Here is an 18817-nt window from a genome sequence, read left to right on the forward strand (position 1 = left end):
TCATCAGCTCTTTGCTGTAGCTGTTGTGTTCCACTGCAAGTGTAGGGCAAAGCAGAAGACCCAAGGCAACACTGAAGACCATGAAGTGATCATATAGCTGGTCAGCCAGAATTCCTTTAAGCACGATCTTTCCTGTGTAAACAGCAAACTGCCGCAGTTCCGTTGCCTTCCATCTGTCAACGTCTTCCAAATTTCTAGGTTTCCAGGCAAAACAGCTAGGAATGACCTTTCGAAGTGACAGCAGCCTTTGGGTCACATTGCTTATTTGCTCAGCAGACATTCTCACTTTCCTGTCTCCTCTAACCCACACTGTTATTAGTTTTTTCATTACTCCCAGGCAAGCTTGATGCATGTAATCAATCGGGAATTGTTGTACCATGTCTAGTGGGAGGCTCAGAAAGGGGGACACAAGAGTGTCCTCATTTTCTTGACGTCTAGTCATTTCAGCGCGGAATGTGTCGTTGCTTCGTAAAGTGAGGTTATCAACTTCTTGGTAGGTCACACGTCCATCCACCCATGTACCCTTCTGTGTGCATTTATCACACCCATAGTATCCAGAATATTGTTTGATCTTTTTTACCATGGCTCTTGCGGGTGCGTCACACACAACACATCTGATTTTTATTTCTTTTCCATCCAAACCATTGTCCAAAAGTTCCTGGATGTCCTTTATGGCTTCTTCAGTAAAATCCAAATTTGTTGGTTTGGTGGGACCAAGTGTCAGTGTGACAGGGAAGACACAGACGGGTGGCAGGTGAATGGCACAGAGAATGGGCCAAAGATTTGTTTTGCTGCTTTTAAAAATAGGCAGGCCATCTATATTAAATGATAGCTCCAATGTGCTAACTCCTTCTGTAATCTCTCTTGGATAGCGCTGCAGCTGTTCAAGAAGGCTCTCTCTTAAGTTAAAATGGACACACTCCATTCCTGATTTTGCCACTGATGTAATGAGTCTTGGAGTTTTCAGCAGTGTCCTTGCTGTTGATGGAAGCTCTGGGTGTCCATTTTTTTTAAGTCCTTTCAGGAGATCATCTAGGGCATTATGCTTGATGAGGTGTTTTGTTGCCCATTCTTGTAAAAATGTTGAGAGTGAAGTTTGGGTCACTTTGTTTTCATCCTCGATATCTGAATTGCAGTTTTCCTCTCTGGACACATCGGCCACACTGTCAGGTCCTGAACTGGAGTTCTCCCAACTGACCCCAATTTCTACATCTTCAGAAACACTTGAGATGTCTTCCTCAGTGTAATTTTCTTCATTAATTCTTTCTTGAAGGGTTACTGGATGAACTGATGACTCTTCTCCAATTTCATTACACCTTTCATGCAGTGATCTCCGTGCATATTTCCACTGCCGTGTGTAGCGTTGCCTCTTGGTTTTTGAATCCATTCTAAATCCAAATTATTAGACTTGTTGAAAATGTGGTACTTGCATATTTTGCAATATTTCATTATATCTATTAGCAGCCAGTCTTCAGGTTTTTACATCAAAATGTTATTTGTTAATAGTTGAATTGTCAATTTCCCATATAAATATAAACCATTTCAAGGACATAAACAATAAATTGGTTGGAATACTACTGCTCATGTCTGAAGGCCCTGAAGCATTTCCGGTGGGGCCATTTTTAAATCTCAGGTTTATAAAAAAAAAAAAAAACCATGAACCTTTTAAGTCTAGTGAAAAGGCAACAGTTACACATCACACTTAAAGGGTTAGTTCACCCAAAAATCAAAATGATCTCAGTTTTTACTCACCCTTGTGTTGTTCTAACCCTGTAAGACTTCCATTTATCATCGCATCACAAAATATTATATTTATGATGGAATCTGAGTGCTGGATAAGTCCTCCATAGACATACAAGTGGCTTAAACTTGCTCGATCAGTAAACGTATTAAGACATCGTTTAAAATAGTCCAAGTGACTCCAGTGGCTCAACCATACATTTATCAAGTGACTAGAATACTTTTTCTGCGCCAAAAACAAACAAATATAACAAATTTATTCTAATATCCATTTACTCGTGCTGTGCTTCAAAGCTGTTTACGTAGTCTATCTGCGCAAGCTTCTGGGTTCTACGTCACCACGCAGGTCATGTGTATGACATAGAACCCAGAAGCTTGCGCAGATAGACTATGTAAACAGCTTTGAAGCACAGCACGAGTAAATGGATATTAGAATAAATTTGTTATATTTGTTTGTTTTTGGCGCAGAAAAAGTATTCTTGTCGCTTGATAAAAGGATGGTTGAGCCACTGGAGTCACTTGGACTATTTTAAACGATGTCTTAATACGTTTACTGATCGAGCAAGTTTAAGCCACTTGTATGTCTATGGAGGACCATCATAAATATAATATTTTGTGATGCAATGATAAATGGAAGTCTTACAGGGTTAGAATAACACGAGGGTGAGTAAATACTGAGATCATTTTGATTTTTGGGTGAACTAACCCTTTAATTTGTTTAAATGCGTCTTTTCTTCTCCACCTGTTTTTGTATGACCCTGCTGACCAAATTAGCATTTCACCGTCCAATAGTTATGCCTTAACTGCAATTTAATGCATCCTTCTCATGGGCATTTCATAATTTGTGACTCTTCAGTCTGAGTTAAATCTCTTTTTTGGCTTATTTTATCTGTAAAAAAAAAAAAAAACGTGTATATTGCTAGTTGCTTAGTATCCATCCTTCTCTGCTGCAATCCAGGGGCGTTTTTCGGAAATCTAAATTCTTTGATTTCCGAGAGCAAGTTTTGGGCCTGAGAGAACATCCAACCACTGAAAAACATGCTCCTTATTTTAATTTGAACATTTTATTCGCGTGAATAAGAAAATTAATCACACAATTGCCTTAAAAATGCCCTCCTGCCATAGTTTTGAATGTGCGTGCGGACTAACCGTCTGAGGGCCAAACACATCACTTCCTTACATCTACAAATAGCTGTTGAAATGGTCTATAAACATAACAGTTTTCTTAAATATATGAATGCATGTTTATTTAAACCAACATTACTGAGACCACCTTAACATGAATATAAAGAATATTACTTACCCTGAATGTGGCAAGACAAAAATGTGAAGGAGGTGGGGAGACGTGGAGGTGGGGAAGATGATGCAAAAACTATTACATGAAAAAAAAAACATATATAATAATATATTACTCATAAAAATTAAAGTATTCAACATTACAAATGCTGTATGCATGCTGTAAATTATGCTTTTGTGAATATCAAAGGAGAAAAGAGAAATAGGAGTGAGATGTCTGTATAAATTCAAATGTTTTCAGTTCCAACAGTGAATATTAATTAATTTAAAATTATGACAAAACTGGCAAATCAGAGATGCAGAATTCCATTCTATTCATTCTTTTTTTTTTAAGAATAGTCTCTTTAATGACTTCTTTAAGACATTAATAACATGCTGAATGATGTTGCTTTTGATTGATCTTAACCCAAATACTGAGAGGTATCTGATAATCAGTCAAAATAAATACTCACCAAGCCAAAGATGCTCTTGTGGTGTGGCTCTTAGAAGAGCCTTTGGGGTGTATGTAGCTGCTGTTGACAAACAAAAGAGGGAAAAGACCAAATATGAGTAAAATATGTCTGTACAAATTTAAAGGTTTTCAGTTCCATCAGTGATTATTGATTCATTAATGTGTTATGACGAAACTGGCAAATCAGATATGCAGGATTCCATTCTATTAATTAATTTATTTAAATAATGAACCATTTAATGTATTCATTAAGATTATAATATGCCACATTAAGTAGCTTTAATTTATATATTGATCAATTAGCATATGATGAATGTGGCAAATTTGAGTTGTAGGTTGACTTCTAATACTTACAACGATCAATGGCAATTGACACTGAGAAAAAAAAGAGAGAGAAGAGAATAAATTATTTGCTTTGTAGCCTGTACATTCTCAAAGTTTCTCAAAGACTCTGATGAATAGGCCTACATAATCCACATTAAGATGCATTATACATAACAATTGTGTTAAGTTTCATAATTTATTTATAGTAAAGTTTCTATTAGAATGTATTATTTTATTATTGTTCATATAACTGTTTTATTATGTTTGTATATAACGTTATTACGTATATATTTTATTTGTATTTGATAACCTGTTTCAAAAACGTTCATGCCAAAAGCCCCTTTGAATTGAATTGAAAATTGAATTGAGAAAGAGAGCTCGCAGTCAAACCTGTGACCACGCACTATTTTCCATACAAATTAAAGATATTGTGAAGCACTGTATAACTATTCTCGTTTCAAGGAATATTATGACAATTCTCAAACGGAGCGTATTGGCTCCATCGGCAATGACGTTGTCACAGATTCAACCAACGTCTTCTCACTGACGTCACTCACTTCTAAAACTTGTCTTCCGCCCCTATGAGTACCTGGTCCACGCCTATGGTCCACGCATCCACGTCAGTCGCAAAGGAACTAGCTAGCTATGCCTGCAATATGTTGTGTGGTGGGGTGCAACAATAAAATAGGAGACCCCACAATATTATTTTACAGGTTACTTCAGCACGAAAAGACGCCATCAAGAGGGCAGACTGGACACCAAATGCAAACACTCGTCTGTGCAGTGCTCATTTTTTCTGTGGTGAGTGGATGTAAATAACGTTTACGCTAACCCTCGCTATCGCGACCAGATTATTTAACGTTAGCCCCCTTGTGCTGAGTGACATGCTAGAAAACAGCTAGAAGCAAGTAATTAACGTTAGTCTAGATAGCCTTGAGTTGTTAGGCTAAGTTAGCTGCTGTTTAAAATAACACTTACCTTTCTGTGGCAAGGGGGGCCTACTATAACGTTAGCGAAGTTTGTGACGGGAGATAGGCTCGGGAGACCGGTGTGGGTCAAGTGCAAATGACAAACACCTGTGTCTTGTTTAGTGCGTGAGAGACCGGGGGGATCGCTGTCAGAATTGGTATTTAAACTTTGCTGCTGCGCTAACTGTTACTTCGTTTTGTTGTTTCTTTTCGCAAAGTAATGTAACGTTGTTTGTGTGAGATGTGGTACATTTACTGAAAAAAGTCCAGTTTTTATAGTAATTAGTTTAATGAGTGAAAAAAAGAGGCTATTATTTTAATGGAGAAAAACGAAATGTTCCCTCAGACCGTTTGCGGTTATAATTACTTATTATAATTACATTTCATTACTTTTTGTCTTCATAGTTTTAAATGTAATTTACTTTTGTTGTCGGACCATACTTTTAAAAAGTAATTTAACGAAATTGGTTAAGTAAAAAGTAACTCACCTCAGAAAACCGCAGTTGATGATGGGATGTCACTCAAAGGGTAGACGGGTTGTGTGCGCGCGGTGGGAGACCCCAGCTTCTATAGGCCCGCTGCCCGGTTTCGCGGGCTTGGCACGCGATTAATAACTTAAATATTGTGGGATATATATATATATATATATATATATATGTATGTGTATGCACATAATATAATGACACACCGCTTTACCTTGGCATTAAACGTCAAACAAATTTGGGGTTTTCTAACTGCGGTGTTTGTGTTTGAATATACTTTATTCAAAGCAATGTTACCAAAAATATAAGTCATATAATTTTTTTTCTTTTTCCTTGCAGGTTTGAGAGTCCCACATTGTTAATATAATTGAAATTGAGCAACCCTATGTGGCGATACGCACGCGAGCAGGCATTAAAGGGATACTCTAACTCTACCAAAAAATGAAAATTGTCATCATATACTCACCCTGATGTTGTTTCAAACCTGTATGAATTTATTTCTTCTGCTGAACACAAAGGAAGATTATTAGAAGAAGTTCAGTAATCAGACCGTTTTAGATACCATTGTCTTCCATAGTAAAAATAAAAAATATATAGGCTATACCATGGAAGTGAACTGTCTGGTTACTGACATTCTTCTAAATATCTTCCTTTCTGTTCAGCAGAAGAAAGAAATGCATACAGGTTTGATACAACATGAGGGTAAGTATAATTAGAGAATTTTCATTTTTTGGTAGAGTATCCCTTAAGGCAATGGATGAAGATGAGCCAGCTAGCCGCGCTGAACGTAGAGTTGATGGTTGAGACTGAGGTAAACAGTGTACTAAGAATCACATTACAGAAATAATTTACAAATTGATAACAATCATGAGTAGTTTACGCTTTACTTTGTTCAATGTTTCTTTGTGCTTGAAATAATCCATAAGATCACACATGTCAGACAAGTACCAGGTGCATCCATATGTTTATTGATATTTACTGTGTAAATGTATTGTTTTTTGTTGAATGAAGCGTTTGGTTCAGTACATTTTGGTGGTGCATTTATTTAAAATAAACCGTCAATTGGGTAAAGTTATTGCTGACATTGAGTGAATTATGTCACTTTAAAGTCATCATTAATAACATCAACAATAATGTTAAAAGTGTTTAGAAGTGCAAAGGCACCCAAAAACTGCCCTGTTGTGCAATTAAAGTATCTGCCTTCATTTTACCTGAAGATTAGTTCATGAAAAAATGGTTTATATTATTTGAATGTATAAGTCTGTAAACATCATACATGTTTTACCCATCTTCTTTTCTAGTGAGATGTGCATTGGGAAACCATAATTCTCTTCAATGGCTTCACAAAATTCCAACTGAAAATTTACTGAACAAAAAGTGAAGTAGCAAAGGTCAGTAACCTTTCACCTGTCAGTGTCCCTTAATAATAAATTATTTTAGAAAAGTGTAACCTGGTCCACTTTAGACTTTCTACTTACTATATTTAACTTTGTAACTACATGTCAACTACTTCTCAATAATTTGCAACTACATGTCTTCTAACTCTCAGAATAAATGCTGTAGGTTAAGGGTTAGTAGAATAAGTTGACATATACTTGCAAAGTTTATTAAAGGTTAAAGGTATTAAAGGTTGTGGACACATAAAAAAAAAAGTGTTAGAAGATATTAAGCAGACAGTTTACTAATACTCTAATGACTGTTATTGACATTAGGGTTAATGCCCGACGAGGTGTCCATTGTCAGGTTTTAATGGACGACGGCGAGGCGTGAACTTACAGACGCTCAGCAGAGGACGGTTGCTTCCGCTGAAGTCCATTAAAACCTGTCAATGGACACCTCGTCAGGCATTAACCTGCTTATACCATGGACAAAATCAAAAAAAAAAAAAAAAAAAAAAAAAAAAACCTTGAAAATGTAAAGTTTATACAAACAATAACTCCCTGGTTACACCTGACAGTTTGACTGGACAGTGGCAGTGTTAACTGCCTGTTGCTATGGTTATAGAACTCTTTTACTAGGTGTCCATTATCACTGTCCATTATCACTTTTTAATGACCACCCTGCAGCCAATCAGAATCGAGTATTCACCCAGACCATGGTATAACATCATTTTTATTCTGTGTGAGTAGAAATGAGAAACGGTAAGAGAAAATTAGGGAAAGAGAACATTTGCTATTGTTTCAGCTACACACAATTATGATGATATTTGAAGAATGCATGCTTTATTCCTTTTCCCCCCTACCCCATTTTTAATACTTTTTACAACTGCGGAGAGAACTAACCACTGCTGAAATAAGAGCGGTTTGTGACACTAAGCATCTTACCCTGTTCAGTGTTAATAATTGTATTTTATGCCTTTATGTGTAGATATGTTTACTATTGTAGTATTACTATTGTACTATTGTTTACTATTGTATACTATTGTATAGACCTTTTGTTTAGCTTAGTTTTATTAATTTCATCTGTACTTATTATTTTTGCAGCTGGTGATCTGCTAAATGTGGAAACCTTTAACAGTTTTTGAAAGACCAAGGGAAGTTGTCAAGAAAAAGACACAGATGAGTAGAAGGTGAATGGCTGGCACAGTTGACTGGGGTATGTACATAATCAGTGACATCTCTGCATAACAGTCCAACAAAAGCTTGTTCACAAGTGTATGCACAACAGATACAAATTATATCTGACAAAGAAGTGTGATCTACATCACTGAGCAGGTGGTGTTTACAGAATGTTTTCATGGAAATATGGGTTGTTAACCAAGCATCTTTGCTACTAGTTAACCCTGACCAGTTAGGTTTTGATCTTTCAAAATGGTTTCTGTCATTTTAACTAAAACCATTAAAGAAGCACTTCACCCGTGGGAACATTAATCTTTATTGAAAGTGGGTTATATATTATGTAGTTGAAATGTAAAATATTTTTTGAACTTGGTGCCTTCTTGACCGAGAAAAGACAAAGTAACTTTAGGTTGCATTTTTGGATGAAAGACTGCAAATCCCACAATGCATCACATTGCACAGCTCCACAAGCCACTCCCACTTATCCAGAACAGCGCATATCGGAGAAATCATCCATCTACTCTACAAAGCTAGCTACCACCAGAGCTTGAAATTTATTTTACACAAAATTAGTTTGCGAACTCATTAGTGAACTACTACTCGTTTGTATTTCCCTCAAAATGGTGAATTCACCCTTTGCAGGGAGCATGATTGACAGGTGATCGGACCAATTATATTTCGCCATCCGTCATTTTGCCCGACAACATTGTCAGAAGAGTTAGTAGCTTAACATGCCTGGATTTGAACTTGAGAAACGGAGTGCACTAACATCTTTCCTCGGTTAAAAATAACAACGTTCGTTCTTATCTTCATTCATGTTTATTTGACACTATAATTGAACTAGAAGGAAGAGATGATCGGCTCACGAGAAGCTGTAACTGATGCTCTACAACGATCTGTCATCTGTCAGCAGTGGCGTAACTTTGCTTTGAAAAGTGGTGGGGACACCGCACAACTCGTTTTGCTATTTGTTTATTTAATAACCGAATAGGCTTAATGGGCTTTAAGCCCAGCTGCACTACTTCCTGAGCTTCAGCCTGCTCCTTTGTTTCCTGTCTGTCATTATTAGACAAACTGATTAAATCAGGTGTCTGTTTAGTGTTGCTGTGACTACATAGGCCAGGCACACCTGTATTAATCAGTTTGTCCAATAATGACAGACAGGAAACAAAAGAGCAGGCTGAATTTCAGGAAGTAGTGCAGCTGGGCATAAAGTCTATTGGGGACTGAGTTCAGAGTTGGAAATGCACTTAATTTTCACTTTGTATAGGCTACAACACATTCACAAATGTCTATAAACATCCGAATTGTCTCATTTTATTTAACTTGATTTAGTTGTTTGTTTAATACCAGCAAACGACTAATGGGCCTATGGATAAAACAGTAGATATATACCTTTTATCAGATATGAATGTTTATATGAAAGATGGAGTAGTGGTGACTTTACAAGTGACCACTCCAACCCTTTGAGTCAATTGGAATGATATAGCATGATGTTATGGTTCCCAGTGTTTGCTTGTCTTTATTGTTATAATTTACACTGATAGGTTAATGCAATTCCTTTATGATCTTTTGTGTAGGTAAGGTTTTAAACTTCAGTTCAGTGATGCTGAACAACTCTTCTGTGGTGTATGAGGAGAGGATGTACAAACTGCAAGTAATGATGGCAAGCCAACCAACCCGACTGTGGCTTTCATCTTTTTTTCAACTGTTCCTGCAAAGGAGACCTGTTACACGGCAGATTCTCTGTAAACTGACAACCAAACAGATGGAGTATCCAGATCTGTTTTTAACTGAACAAGGCATTGATTTCTTCCATTCTTCTACCAAAATTGTATTCCACGACAAGAACAGAAATTAAATGTAATTTAAGTAGCACACATTTTAATAGTTCTTTAATTTCATGTAGCCTACAGCCTAATTTTTGTGTATTTCTTGTCTGTCTAATAGTAAAGTGCTATCTTTTTTTATTTTAAAACTTCATTACAACCTAAATCTGTCCTAATAGCATCACTGTTGTGTTAAGAGAACACTCTTAACTGCCTTCACTACAGTTAACACTATAACTGCCTTCAACTGCAAGTCTTGATCATCATGCTTGTGGGCATCTTCTGAAAAAAATAAAAAATCTTAGAGAAATGTTGCAAAAAAGTATTCGATATAATTTCATTCTAGAAAGACATTTATATAATATAAGTTTATGTAGTCTTACAATTGATTCCACTTATGTTACAGTACTCATGTGATGGATTCAAAACTGTCAAATTGTCAAGAAGTAACTGCAAATAAATATTAAGGACATTGTGATTATATGCATGAGGATACACCTTTGTGAGGTTTTTAACATATGTTTGTAAATTCTGTTTGAAAATAAAAGTGGTAACAGAGCAGGGGCCTGCTATGATGAACAAAGTGACTGGTTTTGTCAGACATGTGCCATGAAAGTGACATGTACCATGAATCCTGTACCATGAAAGTGGCTTGGCTAGCTGTGTTCATTGCCATACCTTCTCCGGGGCAGGTCATGTTTTGAATTAGAGATCGCAAACTAAAAGTAGCCAGCTAAACCGGCTTCATGGTACAGGCCTCTGAATCAACTCTTAAAATGACTGGTTATTTGCTAAGACAATGTTGATCGCAATGATGGGGGATCCTTCAAGGAAAATGGTAAAGCAACACTAAAACATTGTGAATGACCATCATTTATGTCTGATACACTATTTAAAAAAAATAAACTAAAAACTATATTTTATGTCAATGTCAAATGTAATATAACTTAATTTTAACATCTGCTAAAGGAAAAAAAAAAGGTTTTGAAAGTGATCTGCAATAATCTGTTTAATTGTAGTTCTTGTTTTCAAAAGTAAATAAAATAAGAGAACAGGCTGCACAAATATATAATTTATAATTAACTAAAAAAGACTGCCTACCAATGAGCAAAGTTATTGATTACTTAGGCATTATCTACTGCCTGATAATGGTCATGTAATTAAGCATTTGATCAAACCATTCAATTGGTTTAAGAAAAATAGAACCTAAAAATAACTTACAGGGAATGTTCTCTTTAGGTTATAAATTAAACCTAAAAATAACCTACAGGGAACGTTCTGGGAACGTTCCCTTAAAGTTATAAAACTTGGTTGGACGTGCCCGGAAGACCTTCCCGGGAAGGCGTCCAGAATGCATCCGGAACAGATGCCCGAGCCACCTTAGCTGACCTCTCTCGATGTGGAGGAGCAACGGCTCTACTCCGAGTTCCTCCCGAGTGACTGAGCTTCTCACCCTATCTCTAAGAGATCGCCCAGCCACCCTGCGGAGAAAGCTCATTTCGGCCGCCTGTGTCCGGGATCTTGTCCTTTCGGTCATGACCCAAAGCTCATGACCATAGGTGAGAGTAGGAACGTAGATTGACCGGTAAAGCTACGGCTTAGCTCTTTCTTCACCACGACAGAACGGTACATCGACCGCATTACTGCAGAAGCTCCACCGATCCGTCTATCAATCTACCGTTCCATCCTTCCCTCACTCGCGAACAAGACCCATACTTAAACTCCTCCACTTGAGGCAAGGACTCTCCACCAACCTGAAGTGGGCAAACCACCCTTTTCCGACTGAGGACCACATGGCCTCGGATTTGGAGTTTATAAAAAATAGAACCTAAAAATAACCTGCAGGGAACGTTCCCAGAACGTTCTCTTTAGGTTATAAAATTAAACCTAAAAAATAACCTACAGGGAACGTTCTGGGAATGTTCCCTTAAAGTTATAAAAATAGATCCTAAAAATAACCTACAGGGAATGTTCCCAGAACGTTCTCTTTAGGTTATAAAATTAAACCTAAAAAATAACCTACAGGGAACGTTCTGGGAACGTTCCCTTAAAGTTATAAAAATAGATCCTAAAAATAACCTACAGGGAATGTTCCCAGAACGTTCTCTTTAGGTTATAAATTTAAACCTAAAAATAACCTACAGGGAACGTTCTGGGAACGTTCTTGTTTGGTTCCCAAAAAAATAACCAAATGGGAACCAAACGGGAACGTTAGGGGAACGTTCTGTGTTTGCTGGGGACTAGCTTTTCTCACGTCTTTCTCCGCTGCCATTATTCCAACTCAAACTGACGCACTACATCAACGTCATCGTTCTCAGCCACTCCCTCTGTTCGCTGATTGGTCCTACAAAAAATTTGGTTCTGGAAACCTAAGAATATACAGCAGTCCCAGACGTAGTACTGAAGGAAAATGAAATTGAGCGGAAGTACGTAGGAGGGCGGAGCCAGGCTAAGGGAAAGACCCCCGAACGACACATATTAGGAGTTTCTGGGTGTTTCGCCCTCATTTCTGCTCCGAGGATTTGATTGTGGCATTTCTTTGAGATAGAATCCAGTATTCCTATAGAATCCGTGTATCATTCGTTCAGTCATTTTTTTATAAAAACATTTTTTCAAAAAACGAAAAACCAGAATTCAGTTTGATTTTTCGTTTTTCGTTCTGAGGTAGAAAAATGTATCAACAGCTGGAATATTCGATTTCTACACGTGGGCGGGAAAAAACTGTTTTCTCATTTTTCTACTTTCAATATTAAATTAAAAACGACTGAACGAATTATACACGGATTCATAGGCTAATTATTGTTTCTTTTATGAATTTAATAAAGAATTCTGTCTCATATTCTGTCCAAACGATCCATGTAGGCTACTTTTGTGTCCATTTGTTTTTCCTTTTTTAACCCCTAATTGAAAAACGAAAAATGAACGGTTGTTGTCGTTTTAAAACGCAAAGTTGAACACCAAAATTTGAATTTGAACTGGCTACACCAACTGCTGCGCAAAAAAGTAAATATCGATGAATTTTCTGATTTTTGTTTATGACTTTTTGCCCCTTTATTAAACATTTAAAATATTCACAAATTAATATGGAAAATATGTCGATTTTACTGGTTTTCTAAGGCCAAATTAGAAACTGGAATTGATGTCTTTCCCGCAGTGCTGAATGAGAAGAGCCATTAATATTATTAATAAACTATTGTTTTCTAAGTGTCGGCTAAAATCACATCTCCATCTCCGCTGTTAAGCAGATGCGCTTTTAGAGAGAAATACACCTTTCATATGCATTACATAGCTAATCAGAAGGTATTAGCTTTCGATTCGAATTTGTTCGTTTTAAAGTGGACATTTCAAGCTTTAGCCTACATAGGCTATATTTTGTTTCAGTTCTCGCGCTCCAGTTTACGGAGATCATGAAAGTGCATCTGATTGTTTCTTTTATTTTACAAAAGCACAGCGTTTTCTTGTTATTGTGAGTTTACACAAATAAAAGTAGTTGAGAATAATGTATTATTTTCTTTATGACCAGAAATGATAGAGTATTTTAAGTTGTCTCCACTGTTGATAGGAAAATGCAAGTGTTCGCGCCCGCGCCTCCGTGCCATGCAGTGCGTGCTCCGCTTTGTTCCTTTTTTGCATAAAAGCGTCTTCTAAATATAGCCTATTAAATGTTATAATAAAATAATATAAAATTATTATTATTTGTGTAGCTATACATGGACTTCAAACACACTGCGTCTTCTAAGTAAGGTGACTGTAAATGCGCAAAAACTGTTTCCATTGCAGTTTTGCGAAATATTCCTTTTTCGAATTGCCTGAAAACCACCTCATGAAAGCGTAAACACTTTGTGATAAATGGGAGTTTTTGCGAAATTGACGTGTTTCCATTAAGCGTATTTTCAATTCGCAATTTCAATTTGCGCAATTTGAAGGGTAATGGAAACGCGGCTTGTGATAGGCTATATATAAACCTACCAACGTCCGTTGCCATGATTTTTGGAATGACTTATCGCGAAAGTAAAAAATTACGCTGTAGTCGCATAACATCAGTTAATGGAAACGCCGTCATTTCGCAATAGTTTTTTATCGATAGGCCTATTTAAAAAAAAAACTCAAAAGTTTTGCACAAATCTGTAATGGAAACGCGCCTAGTATGGCCTACATGAAACACGACTGCCATCTACAGGTTTTAGTAATTCCTGCGTCCAACACCTAATCCCCCTTCTGTAGGATCCTGCAGAATTTCGGAAGTGCTCGTGGCATTCTTCTCTCTGAGACGCGCATTTTTAAAGGCCACATCTGTACAACTAAAGCCATAGATTTTCATGATGTAAAAACATAGGAAAATAATGCTAATTTAATATGAATGTCCAGCATGGACGTGTATAAAACACAGTGCAGTTTACCAGTCAGTATAAGGCTGTACTTCACTCATGCTTGTTCTTATCTTGTCCCTAAGTGGAGCCCTATGCCTGTAGTCAATCATGGTTATACTGTATAATCAGCCTTAGATGAAACACAACATTTTACACACAAGCACACATTGTAATTACAAAATTATTTATTAGAGTGTATTCTACAAGATACAGTTGCATATTTCACATATCAATAGTTTTCATTTTAAATCCTACATCACCAGATTTCATTTTTATTTGTGACAATTTCTCTAAACTTTATCACTACTATGGTATACAACAGTTCTATTCTTAACCTACAAACATAAAACTTTACTAAATGTCGAAGTGATTCTTATGCGTATTGTAACATTCTTAGTGTTGCAGCCAATCGCTGACGCGCTCAAACATAATTCCTCGAGTCCGTTCCATTCCATTGAAATTTTTTATTGCATGTCGTGTAAATATTGTACCTGAGTTTCCAGTGGTTTTATTGTCCTACCGTACAGCAGGGAGGGTGATGGAGCTTTCAGTGAATAATCCAAAGCTTGTTACGGGATAAATGAGCGGTCAAAGAAAATATACGGCTGCACCTTGCTAGCCACGACAAATCACTTTCCAAACAAACCTGAGCTCCGTGTTAGATTGAACCCATAAAACAGGTGCTGCAGTCACCTGTTTGCTGGTGGGCGGGTTCAGTAACGCACGCCTCCATGTTGCACTCATAGAAAAGCAAAACCAAAACAATATTAAAGCAAGAAAATCTGAATATAAACAAATGTAACATAACCACACCAAACTATTGTTAACAAAACACATTATTATCATAATTCGACTCAAACCATAATAAAGAAAGCAAGTCTGGCTCCAACATACCGGCCCCTAATTGTTCTGTGAAAAAACAGCACAATTACAAACATACTATAGGAGACAGATAATATTTACAGAAATGTACATCCAACTTACCAACACACTCCTTTTTTTTTTTTATAAATTTTTTTTTTTTTATAATTTTTTTTTTTTTTGTAGACGCAAAGCATCAGTTCATAAAAAAATCAGTTCATCATGAAGAAAGAAGGCTCGTCAATCTCAATCAGTGGCTTCCAGAAGTAAGGCAAGTTTTGAGATCGGCCTAATCAAGGTGCTGGTCTTGGTTTGCACCTCTACTTGTCTCACAAACCCCCTTCTATCTGGCAAAGTTCGGGTTACGCGGCCCATGAGCCACGAGTTCCTTGGAGCAGAGTCATCCACGATCAATATAATGTCTCCAACAGCAAGATTTCTCTGTTTTGTTGTCCACTTCTGTCTCTCTTGTAACTCTGGCAAATATTCTTTTGTCCACCTCTTCCAGAAAAGATTTGCCATGTACTGCACTTGGCGCCATCTCCTCTTGCCACTGCAGTCATTTGAGCTGAATACACCAGGTGGTAGGGAAGGCTTTCCTCTGAGAAGTAAGAGGTGGTTTGGTGTGAGAGGCTCCAAGTCTAGAGGGTCGTCAGAAGCTTTGCAAATGGGTCTGTCATTGATTATGGCTTCAACTTCACATAGTAAAGTAGCCAATCCTTCCTCATCCAGAGCCTGTTCTTGCAACAGGGCTCTAAGAATGCGTCTGACAGTTCTTATTGGTCTTTCCCAAATTCCACCATGATGGGATCCAGTGGGTGGGTTGAAAGTCCAGGATATGCCCCTTTTGAGCAATGCGGCATGGATCTTTGAATTGTCCAGATCTTGAATGGACTCTCGCAAGTCTCGTTCTGCCCTTACGAGGTTCGTCCCATTGTCTGATCTGATGGTCTTGACCATACCTCGTCTGGCAATAAATCGCCGTATAGCATTAATGCACGAGTCAGCGTTCAATGTATGGGCGACTTCCAAGTGTACAGCTCTGATGTTTAAGCATGTAAAGATCACACCATACCGTTTCAATGTAGTCCGTCCTCTTTTGATTTCAAAAGGTCCAAAGTAGTCGATGCCTACATTGGTAAATGGTGGTTCGTCCGGTGATAGTCTTTCTTGAGGCAAGTCCGACATGTACTGTTTAACTCTGACACAGCTTTCTCTTCTGCAGTGGACGCATTTGCTGATCACATTCCTAACTGCAGAGTTGGCCTTTGGTATCCAATACTTCTGTCTTAAACGTGAAAGTGTAAGGTTTCGACCACTGTGTCCGACAGTTTCATGAGCATGCCTAATAATGAGTGTCGTCACATGATGGTGTCTTGGCAGAATGGCTGGATGCTTGGCTTCAGATGGCATTGCGGACCTTACCAACCTTCCACCGACTCTTATTACACCGTCTTGAAGAGTAGGGCTAAGCTTTTGTATGTGACTGTTCTTTTTCACAGTCATTCCTTTTGTCAGACATTCCAGTTCATGTTTGTACTCCATAGATTGACAGAATTGCACTATAGCTTTTTCAGCATCCTGCAATGTTTCCACACACAGTAAACCTTTACTGCATCCTTTCACTTCAAGTGGCTCTTTACTTTCCTTTTTCTTTTTGCAAATCCTTTTCAGTTCTTCCTTTATCATCAACATCCAAGCAACAGCTTTGCGTAGACGGTGCCAGTCTGAGTAGTGAGTGATAAATTTTGTGATTGCAGCGGCTGTGAGCTCAAGCCTTGGGATGGTAATGGGTTTCAATGGCACCACTCTGGCCTTGCCCATGATAAAGGCACAACAAATCTCATGCTCATGATTTACAAGCCGTAGATAAGATACAGTGCCAAAACCACTCTCACTCGCGTCTGCGAAATGATGAAGCTGTCCAGATATGAGGCCTCCAAACTGCTCAGGTGTGAAACATCTCCTGACTTGGACATTCTCTAATAGAGACAGGTTAGATACCCATGTCAGCCATCTTTTTTCCAGATGTTCAGGTATTTGGTCGTCCCATCATAGCTTCAAGCCACACAGTTCTTGCAGTACCTGTTTTGCAACGAGGATGACAGGTGCCAACATACCTAGAGGATCATATATAGAGCTTATCATAGACAACAAGCCCCTTCTTGTCAATGGAACGTCTTTGAGTTGGATTTTGAAGACAAACGAGTCAGACTGCACACACCATTGAACTCCAAGAGCTCTTTCAATAGGCAATGCATCCTTGTCCAAGTCTAAGTTTTTCAGCTCCTGGGTTAAGCTTTGCTCTGGAAGGGATGCAAGCAATGTTCGGCTATTACTAACCCATTTGTTCAGCGTGAAACCACCTGAGGCACACAGTTGGGTGAGCTGTCCTGCAAATTGTACTGCCTCTTGCTCGGTATTCACAGACTTTAAACAGTCATCTACGTAAAAATTCCTGAGCACAGTGTGTGTAACATCTGGGTCAAATTTGCCAATATTGTCTCTGGCACATTGCTGCAATGCAAAAGTCGCACAGCTTGGAGAAGATGTAGCCCCAAAGATGTGCACGACCATTTTGTATTCTTCAAGAGCCATGTCCAAGTCCCCATCAGGCCACCACAAGAATCTCAAAAGATCCGAGTCTTCCTCGGATACATGCACCTGATGAAACATGGCTTCAACATCGGTAATGAAGGCAACAGGATTTTGGCGAAATCTAGTGAGAACCCCAATGAGATTGTTGGTGAGATCCGGGCCTTGTAGAAGTCGCGAATTTAGAGACACACCTTGGTAGGTAGCTCCACAATCAAATACTATCCTCAGTTTGAGTTTTTTAGGGTGGTACACCCCGTGGTGAGGAATATACCACTTTCGTCCTTCATTTGTCCTCTTTTGCTCCTCCTCTGATGGTATTTGGACTGCAAAGCCTTTTCTCAGAGTTTCAGCCATGAATGTTTTGTAGTCCTCATAGAATTTGTTGTTTCTCAACATCTTCCTCTTTAGACTTATAGCTCTTTGCTCAGCAAGGCAGCGGTTATTAGGAAATGCCACATCTGCATCCTTCAAGGGCAGTCCAATGCTGTAATGTCCTTCATGCAGTTTCACAGAGTTAGAGACCAACTGCATGAACATTTTATCCTCTTGAGACATCTCCAAATGCTCCACCTGCTGGCGCTCTGGAAAATCTACTTTCATTTGTTGCTGCAGCAATTCCTCAATTTTCACTACAGAAATTCTGTTTGCAGTAACATCCTTCCATGTGCTTTTCATGAGTAGTCCATTAACTGTCCATCCCAGAGTTGTTTTTATTGCATAGGGACCATTTCCCTGGCTGTTAATTATCCACCATGGTTCCAATGCCTTAGGAACATTGTTTCCGATGAGTAGACCAATTTCTGCATTTATCTGTGGAATGTTCACATCATGGAGATATTCCCATTGAGCAATATCTTCCTGATTGGGGATGTTTTCAGCCTTTACAGGAATGTCAGGGTACGAATATATCTCTGGCAAGTCAAAGAAGTCATCATTGTCTAGTCCACTGATTTCCATGTCTGCCACCACAGATGTATCAACCACTTTTTCCTTGTTCATTGTTCTTAACAAGATTCTTGTCCTTTTCCCAGTTGTCTGCAGTTGCCTCAGAAGGGATTCTGTGCAGAAGCTTGCAGAGCTCCCAGGGTCCATAAAGGCATGTGTGCAAATTACTTTGTCACTTTTCTTTAGTTTGACTTTAACCGGCACTATGGCAAGCTTGCATGCCGTGTCTCCGGCCCCAGTTTCTCTCCACATGTCTGCTTGACTTGTGTAGGTCTGAACATTGGCTATAGCCCCGTCATTCTTCTGCACACTGGTCTTGTTGATGTGCAAGATAGTAGGATGCTTAAGAGAGCATACATGACAGGTAAGCCTACTTTGGCAATGTTTGCTCATGT

General features: G+C 38.3%; 1 protein-coding gene and 1 long non-coding RNA gene across 2 annotated transcripts in view; both read left to right on the forward strand.

Moving 5' to 3' along the window:
• Positions 1-18817, forward strand: part of LOC311292519 (uncharacterized protein) — a 679077-nt gene that overhangs the window by 456688 nt on the left and 203572 nt on the right. The window lies entirely within an intron of this gene.
• Positions 6007-10217, forward strand: LOC311292665. Its single transcript, XR_014627772.1, has 4 exons — positions 6007-6072; positions 6563-6652; positions 7745-7856; positions 9400-10217. It is a non-coding gene; the product is annotated as an uncharacterized lncRNA (long non-coding RNA).

This window comes from Rutilus rutilus (assembly GCF_951802725.1).
Source record: "Rutilus rutilus genome assembly, chromosome: 6".
In the NCBI taxonomy this organism is placed as follows: domain Eukaryota; kingdom Metazoa; phylum Chordata; class Actinopteri; order Cypriniformes; family Leuciscidae; genus Rutilus; species Rutilus rutilus.